Raw genomic sequence first — 12,226 nt, 5'->3', positions numbered from 1 at the left:
TGGAGACGATTTTCATGTTACCAACTTGCATTTACGCTCGATGTGTTATTATTTTTATTTGCGTGGAGGCAACAACATTTAATAAGGTTTCCTGTGTTTTGGTGTTTTGTGCACCAAATGTCAGTATGACTTCGCTGCGACATAGTATTTGTAGTGGCAGAAAGGCCAAACAAGGACAATGCGCACAAGGCAAGTAAGAAGTAGCATGAGATGTTATGGAGGGCAAACTTGCGCGCTAACAATGAGTCATACCAATAGCCACGCTTAGCTCATGTGTACAGTTGGAGAGTATATGACAGTAGACAGCCCGAATATCAGTCAGTCTGTTATGCAGCCAGTGTACGGAAGCAGCGCAACGTAATAGTTATGGCTGGCAAATTTCATATCCTTCAATCGCACTGCAAACTTTTTTATTTGTTTTTCGTTTTTCCTTTATTCGCTACGCTTTGACTTTATGAGTCTGCGCTAAATAATTTATTAGGCGCTTATCGTATATGTATGTGTAGTAGAGTGTTTGCTTTAAAAGTTTGTTTTGTTTATGGCCTTACGCTTGTTTAGTAGGTTGTTGGTAATCGAAACTTTTATTTTTAGGATGACCGAAATTTCTGGCAGCAAATTTGTGATGAGCCATGCGTGTAATAAACATTGATTAAATTTATATGCTTACGTGATTGGAATGTCTATGTGCGATATTTAGATATTAGAACAGTGACGAAACCTTTGAATATTGTAAAAAATTAAAAAAAATCATAGTTTTGAATTTCATTGGAAGAGGAAGACAAAATGACAAAAATTGAGGAAAAAATAATTTACGTGCGAACTGAAGTCGGAAAAAGGAAGCGGGGGGGGGGGGGGGGCATGGTTGAATTTTCGAGCGTAAAAACCGTTTTATCTCGATTTTCGGCAAAACTAAGAGTTCTATAGAAAAAAGTTAAAATGCAAAGTTGTAGATAATGAGGATCTTCAGCCACTTTTGTCTTGACAACTTTTTCACATAACCTCAAAATGTATGTGAAAATTGCAAATAAGCAATTTTTTTAAGAAATTAAGGACACTAATTATCAATCGAAAATTATCACGTCAAATATCAGACTTTTTAGAACAGTCAGACGGTCGGCTTTTTCCACGTTCATACTAACTGGCCTGGTCTATATATGGTAGGGTAGAAGAGGGTCTCAGACATGTATGATTAAATAATAATTTAATATATGTATTTGGCAGTAAAAAATATTTTGCAAACATAGTTTTACAAAAGCAAGCAACTTACAGTAAGCTTTGACATTACTCAGTTTGTCTATAAGACACATATGTATGTATGTTTCTGGATCGCAAGGATATAAATTTGAATAATATCAATGACAAAATGATTAAACCGCAACGACTTTCAACTTAAACCCAATTATTAACACACACATTTGTAGTAATTTTAGCACGCAATAACGAGTCCTTGCGTTACATTTAGACGACACATGCGCAGTACAAACAGCATAATAGAAGGAAAGAAAAAAAAAAACAAAAAAGAAGAAAAAAAAAACAAAGAATATCGCAGAAAATAATGTAATTCGAAATATCTTATTGTACTTTTATACTTCAGTCTATAATTTATGCCATCCCACACACCCCACGCACATAATATGCATTTATTAGACGCAGGGTTGAGTTTGAGATGACATAATGTATACTGTCAGTGCACAATGGTTAAGAAGCAGCATGTGTACGTATGTATGTGTATGTATTTATATTTAACCGCTTTGTTAACATTGTGAACGTAGTATATAATTTTGTTGTCATGCGGGTACAACGCAAACAGGAAGAGGACATTAAACTTCGCAATGATAGCATGCAAGCTCATCCCACTTCCTCAAAGTAGTATTGCTTACAAAATACAAGTAAAACTAACTACTTATTGTAAATACTGTATAACATGGTTCTATGATACGCTTATCCTTGGAGACAGTACGAAAAATAATAATTCTAGTAATAAAAAAAAAGCGGCTTGATATAGATATTTGCCGATTTTAAGTATTTAAATGTATAATGCTACCATTGGAGGCCACCTATGAACGGTTGATGTGGGGATTATTACACGATTCTGGCGTGAAATTAAAAAAAAATATTTAAAATATTGTGAATACACACCTGGTGTGAAATAAAAAATTAAAAATAAAAAAATTAAAAAAAGTTAAAACAATAAAAATAATTTTTTTTCTCATATTTCGACAGGTTATACATTTAAAAATAACATATTAAAATTTTACGCTAAATCGATATTTCAAATACGAGTAGTTCATTAAAAAATTGCATAGTACAAACTCTTTGTAAACATACAATATAACGTATACGCAGTGTAAGCGCTATGATGGTGTATATCGAATTTCGATAGATTCTACTATTCAATCAAAATAAAATGAGAAAAGAATTACAAAATTTTACTTCAACAACGCATGGACATAATAAAATGCTAATATTTCTATTTACATACATACATATGTATATGGTAGTAGCATACTAAGCTACACATAAGTTAAGCACTCACAATTCAAAATGTGTGCGTCAAGCAAGGGTAGCATTTTTTCCCCAACATTAAACTGCCATTCATTATACAGAATAGCAAATTAGCCCAAGGGACAATGACTGAAACAAAAAACGAGTAAATGAGACTTTATTTAAGCGCTAAAATATACATGCACGGTTATAACAGTAAAAAAAACGCTAATATGCCGCCAGGTCTGTTTATTACGAATATAAGAAAACGAAAATATCAAAAAAAAAAGTTTTACAAAGCCTGTACTGAGAATTAAGACAAATTGCATATTTACATAACCTGCTAATTATATGGTGTTTATTTTGGAGACGTTCTTAAATATAGTCATATACATATATGTATGTATTCATGTAAATAAAGGTGTGTGTTTGAGTACAAAAAATTAAAAATGAAACAAAGGAAAACCTTGTTCTTGTTATGCAGTTAACTAAAAGATGGTAGTAGGGTTTGTTTCATAACTTCGAGTGTGGCAATTAGCTGCTTCACCTACATCTCAAATGAGCTGAGCTTGAGTCTCCACGAAAATGTTTTTAATGAAAGTGAACGCGCAAAAGTCTATACTCCTTGCGAAATATAAATTTTTCATTCATTCAAGAAATTGGAGTAGTCATTGCAGCTATCTGTTTCGGCTAAAATACGCCCGAATGTAGGCAACGTTTTATTTATGACATGTTTTACTTTGATATTAACCGATATATAAATTTAGAATGATTTTTAATGAAACAGGAACATAGAAAGAGAAAGACATAGGAAATAAAGTTGTATAAATGTCAAAACACTCGAGTTTTCGCTCTAGGCATGTGTCTCGGCTAAAATATGCCTAAATGTAGGCAACGTTTTAGTTTTTAAGTGTTTTATATACAATTTTGAACGCTCTAATAATTTTGAACACTTTCAAATGGAAAACCTATATTGGAAATACAGTGATTTAAACGCCTAGCAATAAATTATAAAACAGTGTTGCTAGTAATAATACTCTTTTTATTACCGATTTTTAGGGCGACTTCAAAAGCCAGTGCAAAAAAATAACGTATTTCAACGCTTCTGAAAGCGCGCTGCGAACTTTCAACACAAAAGAATTTTTTCGGTCAAGTGAAATTTATTGCTAATAGGCCTGTCAACAATTTCTAAGTTCCAAAAAAAAGCGCCCATGTAATGATGTACTCTATTTACAGTTAAATGTACTTGACTTCTTCGAAAATTACACGACCACCAACACATTGCCAATAACTGTCAGACTTTATTACTGATAAATTGTTACGAATGAGTCAGTGTAAGTAAAGTTTAAATGAATTTGGAGGCAATACATTTGAAGCACTATCTAAATTGAATGCGAGCCAATTCATAAGCTAAACTTTGACTTGCCTCAACTGTAAATGTGGCGGCGGCGGCGGAAAACTTAGAGAGATAAGTAAGATAAAAAAGTTGGCGCATGAGTCAAAATATATAGCTTTTATAATTATATGAAAAAAATTGTCTATTAAGTAAGCAACAAATTAAATTGAAGGCTCTCGAGTGTATTTAAAGCGCAGGCCAAGCAACAAATAATTAAATGGTGACCGAAAAACCGTTGAACCGAAATGATGAATCAAAAGAAATTACATCATCATAGCGCGATAAACGACAGAGAGTGCGAAGAAATTTTTATACAGCAATAAATATTTGCAACGAAACGGTCAAGGACAGTTTTGGTTTAGACAAAATTGACAGCGGGCAAAGTACAATAAAAGCAGAAGAAAAATTGCAGTTTTCAAGTAAGGAAAAATAGTTGTTGCGCAACTAAAGTAGATTTAATTTTAACTTAAAAGGAAATGGCTTGCCACATTGCATGCGACAACTTCAAAGACAACGGGGAGCGCTGTCACTTTGAATAGCATTCAAAATGAGCGGAAGCATTCTCAAAAGCAATCACGGAAAATGCGCTTCCTTTTTACGCATTTTTTGCTGCTCTTCTTTTTCTAAGACAAGAGTGGCAAGTAAAGTATGCTGCTATAGAAAGCAGGAAGTCTAATGTCAGCTTTGACAAATATTTGCACAGCATATCCAGACATTCATTGACTGTGGAAGAAGTCGAAGGTGAAATGCGTTGCTAAGGAATACTAAGAGGAGCGTCAACAACAAGTGAGTGGGCTGCACAGGAGAGCAATGAAAAAATATATAATACATATAGATATAAATAAAAATCTACGCTTGCTGTCTAAGTGTCATGAGCAGCGTCCTATTCATGCCGCCCAAGCATAGAAGGAAACCGAAAGGCAGCAAATGTGAAGGACAATGAACCAAGGAAGTGAAATTTAGGTTACAGCCTGCCTTTGGGTGTTATATATACATATATATTTTCCCAAAGTGCTTAGTTGGCATGTAGAACCCTTTGGGTGCTGCACACTACTGAAATTTATTTTTACACATCATTTGGTAACACGCCCGCATCTGTCATTGTAAGTAGGTGTGAATAGGCTATAATGCATTTGTGTGCATAGACTATAATTTATAGTATAATGACCGGCGATATTAAAAGTGTAAAGCCGGAAACTACGTAGCAACTATGATGTCATTAAACTTACCAACAAAGTGTGCAATTCAACTTTTAATTGTCTAATAATAAAGCACTTACCTGAAAGCAAAGAGAGAGTGAAATGATTAGAAAAAACGTAATAAAGTTCAATAACAATATAATAGACAGTAGTGAATAAAATTTTATATGAAATTTTGTTCAAAAACAGCAAACAGTAGAGTGAGTTGAACTTCAAAGCGATTTTCAAGTCTAGAATGTTGAAAAAAAAAGTCTAGTTTTTGTTTGAAATACTTTTTTACAATTATTATAGTCTAGGAATTTAATTTTTTTGTATGAAATATTTTTATTATTTTTTAATCGTTTTTTTTTGTAATTCGATAACTGATTTATAAACATCTCCCTAAAAGTATTTTTCAGGATTAAAATTAATTTTAATTATATTAATTTATTTTCTAATTATATTAATAAATTAATTTTAATTATATTCGTTTTTCGCTTGATATTCTGGCCCTTTAGTTATCGATAAACGACACTCAATCAACTTGACAATATCAGCTGTTCAAGTGCCATTTATTAATGATAAATTATTAATTTTTGGACCCCTAAGTTATATGTATCTCCGCTTTTGCAAAACAATTATATGCTTTTAGGTTAGATTTTTCAAAATAAGCAAATGAAATGTGCGTTTTAGAATATTTCGAAGCAAATAGGAACGCAAAAAAATGTAAAACGTAATAATTTACCAAAATGAACAAAGAAACTTTGCAAAAATTGTATGATTTATATATTTTTCGCACTGAAACGCCAAACATATCAACTGTCGGAGATCTATACGCTTCATTCACGTTTTTATTACATAATATGCCAACATAATATTTAGACAAATACATTTTTAAACACATATTATACATTTTCTTGCGAAAGGAGGCAAGTAGCGCACTGGTTTAGTGAGAGCAAAAACAAGAAAAAACGTTAACTGCGGCTATACCGCAACTATAATACCGTTTACGGGTACATTTGTTATTGCAAAAATGAGTATACAAAATATTTATATTGATTTGGATCGGTCGGTTTGTATGACATGGTTAGTTCCATCTGAACAATTTCTTCGTAGATTGCCCCGTTGCCTTGGAGAATAAGCTATGCCGAATTTCGTGATGATAGGTATCTAGTCAATTAAAAAAGTTTTCCTTACAAGAACTGGATTTTGAAAGGATGCAATTTTTTCGCATGTTCTAACCTTAGCATGAACAATAGACTATGCCGAAGGTCTGGAAGATATCTTGTGAAATAAGAAAGTTTTCTATATAAGGACTTGATTTTGAATGGCAGCTTTGTGCTACAGTGGTCCGTTAGCGACAGTGCTGGCAAAAGAGGAAATAAGAACGTGTGCTACAGATCGATATCTCAAAAACTAAGGTGCCAACCTTTAATATACTTCGTACAGGGTATAATAACCCATCACACCCGTGGCGACTAAGGCAAACAACGCGAATGAATATTGCTTACTTTGCGTAAATATGTAATTGTGTACACCTTTGTTTACTTAATTTTGTTTATCTTACATTTGGCTTTCATTTTTCATTTCGCGCATATGAATATGTAAAAAAGGTGTAGCAGGCAAGAAAAACCAATAAACAGTTGGCAAAATCACACCAATAAAGTGTAATAACAACAAAAAGATAAAAATGCAAAACGTGCCACAGCAGACAATACCGTTGGCGACGATGAAGTCACCTTGACTATAGTGGCTCCAGGGCACAGCGGCAGGCACAAACCGAAGCACACGCCGTCGTACGACTTGACAACTTGCTAATGACGTTGTCGTTTGAAACGTCAATTCACACAGTAAAATGTCAATAAAACATGGCACACGTGTGAAGGAATGTAGCGGTTTAAGTTATCTTTTGGCATCGTCTATGATGCCATTGCCGTAATGCATGCAAAACAGAGGCTGTCAGAGTTGGTTTGTGCCACAAGCGTGTTTGAAAGTGAATAGGTGGTAAAGAATTGAGTGTGTGGCTTATGTGACGTACATACATACATATGTATGTGGGGTACTCGACGCGTATGTGCTCATTTTCGTCGTTGACATTGACATACTGTTTGACACTTTTCACTTTTACGCAGGCGTACGAAGCTCGTTTCTGCTGCGGTTGTTAATGAATACACAGCGTAGGTGTTATGTGTGGCACGATCAGCCACAATGTTTTGTGCGGTAGGTATAAAGAAGGTAGAATGCAATGATTTAAGGCGCAGTTGAATTTTTCGCACCAAGCTTGCATGTAAAATGAGCTGTTGCTGCGCAGGCGTTTTATTGATGTTTAATGGATTTGCAAAAAAAAAAAAAATATGCAGAGCAAGTTTTCAGCTGTTTAATACATGGTAATACTGTTGACTTTGATAGAAAGAGCAGAAATATGTCTGCAAGACGAGGTGTCTGCTATTTTCGCCTTCGAAGACGGCTAGTCACTTGAATATTTATGGACTTGCTGGTTAGAGCGGAAGCCCACATGGCAGCTTCGGTTATAACCACAATTTCGGCCTAAAAGACTGAATTGTAGTCCTTTATTACCATAAAATAAGCCTGCTTCTGTTTCACGCTTTGATTTTAGATTTTCCCATTGTACGAGTAGCTCTCGATCACAGCGCTATTAGTCCAATTTTCGCTACTGGGGAATGAAAAAGTTGTGCTTAGTTCGTCGTGAGTCGAGGAGATGTGGCCGAGGAATCTTTGTTTTCACTCCAGCAGCCGCGTCAAAACCTTTTAAAGCAGCTAGGTATTGGATATCATATGAATTCAAGCCAAGATATGTGAAAAGATGATTTTGGATGTTAAGAAATGCTGCTTGAACGGTACAAAAGGAAGTCGTTGTTGTATTGGGTTGCTGGTGTTGTAAAATGAATGTATGCCGACAACCCTAAACTCAAAAGATCATATGTAAAACCTCACCAGCCAGTCAAATCAACGGCAGAGATGACTATCAATGACGACAAAGTAATGCTCTGCATATGGTGGGAACAGAAGCGTGTGCAGTGTGCTATTATAGGCTTCTAAAATCGAAATTCTTACAGGAAAATGCTAATGACAACAACTTATCAAAATGAAGAGAGCTATAGTCAAAAAAAACACCCGGAATTTGCGAACGGACACGAGGCAATCCTACTGAAATACGGTTCCGATTAGAACAGAATATTGGCTTAATTCATTATTGACATCTATTTTTTCTTTTCATTTCTTTTATTCCGCTTTGAAACAGCAATTATATGTTTCTGGCTGTGAGCCGCTATACCGCTGTCTACCTTGCCTTATTGGTATGCAGAATGCAAAGTAAATACCAGTAGTCGATTACCAAGTGTCAGGTCTGTAAAGCGCCCACAGCTGGCGTGATTTTATACCAATGTGAACATGGATATAATACGAACATACATATATGTATGTGTGTTTGTTTATCATATGTACGTACATTTTCAGGTGACATAATTGTCTGTAAGTATTTCTCAACGTGCCAAACTACTACTTCGCATACTTAACGTTCTCATTGCGTTTCAACTATTGGCGTTTATTTATTTTCTATTATTTTCTTTTGTATATTTTATTTGAATATACTGTGTGCCTTTAATACTTTCATTACAAAGAAATACATTTTATTTTTATTAGCGATGTGTGCATGAGAAGTGTCAACGCGCTTGACAGCTACGCTGCTGTCATGCATTCGGAATGGAGGTGCTTGCATGTTGAGCATTAAAGATTGATTGTATGAATGTATGTAGAAATGTGTTGCATTTGAGATTGAGCAACGATTGCTAAACAAATTAGTAGGCAATCAACGTGCATTACTTAGATTAATAGCTGTAAATGATGTAATTAGATTAATGCGCTGACAGCGGTAGCAATTTTTGACTGGAAAGGTGTTGGTAGGTAACATTGTAAAAGAAAAATACATACATATATTAAGAGAACACAACTTTTTCAACAATGCATGTAAAGAAGACCGGTCAACTGGAGCTAAAATGCAACTTTCTGCTTCAAAAGCACTAAAAAATGGCGACAATATCATGTGTTCCTACCGCGAAACCGCTTTATCGACCAGCAGTTTGCTGCATTGTAAACTTTGCACGTACTCCATTTAACTGCCGCAGCATCGCACAGGTCACAGGAGAGGGCTGACCACAAAAAAGAAAAAAATGTACAAGGGACGAACAAGTAAGCAAAGTAAAGCGCAAAAAATAAGATGTAATAAAAATAAACTTGTTCTTAACTGCGCAAAACGTGAAGAAAGTTCAAGCGTAACTTTTTTCTTTTACACACATACACATTACAAAAATGTTTAAGTGGCTTGTAAAGGTATACAATTTTCGCATTTTCAGCCTTTTTAATTAGAGGCTGTTGGTTTTTAGGCTTGGCATTAAGTAAGTGTTACCGGAATGACGTAAAAGGTCCAAAAGTTTGTTAAACTTAAAGGATTTCATAGTTTGTATGCTCACAAGTAGCAATTCTGGACAAGAAATTGCCACAAATAAAGAAAACAAGCACAAATATACAAAATTACATGAACATAGACCTGAAGAATTTCATGCTTATATGGTAAATAAATAAAAAACACCCAATTTAAAGGGCATAAATAGCTGAATTGAATGAGATGAGAAAAACAATAAAAAAAAACGTTAACTTCCGAGGCGCATTTCTTTTAACAAGAAAGAGTAGAAAAAGATCTTTATCATAATATTGATCCATCAGTTTGTATTGCAGCTACACTTATGTTCTAGCAAACCGATCTGAACAATTTGTTCGGTTATAGTAGCGCTTCTTTGGACAATAACCCATGTTTGTAAAATTTCGTGAAAATACATCGTCAAATAAAAAAATTGTTCATACAAGGACTTGATTTTGATCGATTAGTTTATATGCTATAGTTGTCCGAATTGACCAATTTGTGCGGTGAATGTGGCGTTCCCTTGAATAATGATCTTTATGATTCGGACAAATTTCAGAAAGGTATCTGAAAAACTCAAGGGCTCGAGTCATGTACATACTTATATACAGATAAACAACAAACTTCGTGACCAACTAATATACTCTATTCAAAGTATAAAAAGATACACAGGTAGGAACTAGAGTTGTTGTTAAATCATTCCCAAGTGCGACAAAAAGGTTTGCTATGAGCAAACATGCTGAAGAGGTGAGAATAGAGTCTTTCAACTTTTTTTTTGTATACATACATTTGTACATACCAATACAGCAGAAGATGATAAAAGCAAAAAGGAAACTGATCAATAAAAACAATAAGAAATCCAAACATACAGGCATGTGCGTGCCTATCTCATTAGTAAAAGATAAACAGATAAATATGCCGCCGCGTCTGTTAAGGTTATTTAGAAAAATAAACAATTCGAAACAAAAACACAAAAGTTACATTAGTTTATGCTGGCTGGCTGAAAAAAAAACACAAATCAATGAAGAAAAAATAACAGGTAGTGTAAACCCGTATTTAGGTTCGAAAATAGTTGTGTTTGTTAACGAAAAAGTGCTGATTCTCACTTCAACATCTCATACATTTCGCCACTTGAGTTTGAGTAAGGTAAATCTTGAAGCAATTTAACCTTTTTTCTGAGTTTGGCGCGCCTTTAGCGACGTGCGGTAGAATATTATCACAAATCACCTCAAATGCTATGAAAAAGCTATCAAATAAGAACGGAAAGTGAGAATTATGCTGAAATTTAACACATCAGAACTTGGTTTTAAAGACACAAATAGAAATAAATATCGATAAATGCTTTGTAGATCGAGAAATTTGACGTTAAAAATTTTAAACAATTTAAAAATCTGGAGCTAAAACAGGTTTCCAGGGTTCATATTGATGCCAAACACGGTAAATATAGAACTTTATATTTATTTGCTTGATGGTCCAAGCAAATTTTCCCACTCCAACTGCGATTATAGGGCAGTGACATTAGCCAAATTGTTTTTTCCTCAATTACATCGCGACTAACCAGCATAAATAAAACAATTGCCTTGTTAAACCAGCACAACGTAACTGGGATAAAGCTCTGGTCAAATTACCAAATAAAAATAATAACGCAACTACTCCACATCCGTCTGAAGTCAAGTGTTGTTTGTGACGTTAAGTTGTTGTTGTTACATAGGCAAATTGTATAAATCATTGAAGCATACGCGCAATTATGCTTTAATTGATAAGAATACTTGTGCAGCTCTGACATATAGTGACACAGAGTATTTCAGAGAATTACAGAGAATAAATAGCTGCAAACAGTACAAATGGAAGTAACTAAATAAAAATTTGTGGTTATAAAAATAATTTATAATTAAATGAAAATATTATTTTTATAAAAATATTATAAATATAATAAGCTAAAGGCTGATTACGTTTAAATATTTCAAATATATTTAATTTATATATGTACATATATATGTACATTTATGATATATTATAATTTTATATAAATAAATATTTTCGTCAATACACTGAGATAAGATTGCGAGTTGTTTGCAGTAGCAAAACCTCGTTAACAGAACAATCGGCAATAATCGATAACATATGAAGCAATCAATCACTATTTTTCACTTTAGTGCCGAACATATCTCTACAGTTTTATAAATAATTATTGAATATTAAAACAACAACAACAAAAGCGAAAAACCAATTTAGAGTAGCCGTACATATAAAAACATTTGCTTGAACTGTCATTATTGCCTTCCTTATCAGCATGCATGCACAGGCATTGTATATGAGTCGTAATTGAATTGAACTCATTTTTTTTTGCTTGTGTTTGCATGGCGAAGATTGTGAATGCATTTGTTATGCACACGTAAATACTATTATACATAGATGGAATTGTTTTTAAAGGGATGTGAGCAATAAATAAAATTTACGTCAACATAGGGCATGCAATAATGTGTGCAGCTTCACAAGCGCTATTCTCGCCAGCAGCTATGTTTAATTAAGATTATAAGACGGAAATGTCATCTCGTATTATACTAATTTATAGTATAAGTAATTTTAATATGCTTATGTATTTGTTGTCTCGTATTTTAATAGTGCTAGGAAACTTTAAACAAAAGTAGAGCGCATTCTTTTGGGTTTCCAAACTAAGAGGGCATAAAATTTGTTTTCTCCAACATAAAATGTTGTCCATAGCAACTG

The 12,226-nt window shown here is 33.9% G+C and overlaps 1 protein-coding gene across 1 annotated transcript in view; it reads right to left on the bottom strand.

Moving 5' to 3' along the window:
• The window catches only part of LOC105232065 (fasciculation and elongation protein zeta-2), a 33,438-nt gene that overhangs the window by 19,195 nt on the left and 2,017 nt on the right, over positions 1 to 12,226 (bottom strand). The gene's annotated exons all lie outside the window — the stretch shown is intronic.

Source organism: Bactrocera dorsalis, chromosome 4, assembly GCF_023373825.1.
Source record: "Bactrocera dorsalis isolate Fly_Bdor chromosome 4, ASM2337382v1, whole genome shotgun sequence".
NCBI lineage: Eukaryota > Metazoa > Arthropoda > Insecta > Diptera > Tephritidae > Bactrocera > Bactrocera dorsalis.
This window is presented reverse-complemented; position numbering and strand designations above follow the sequence as displayed.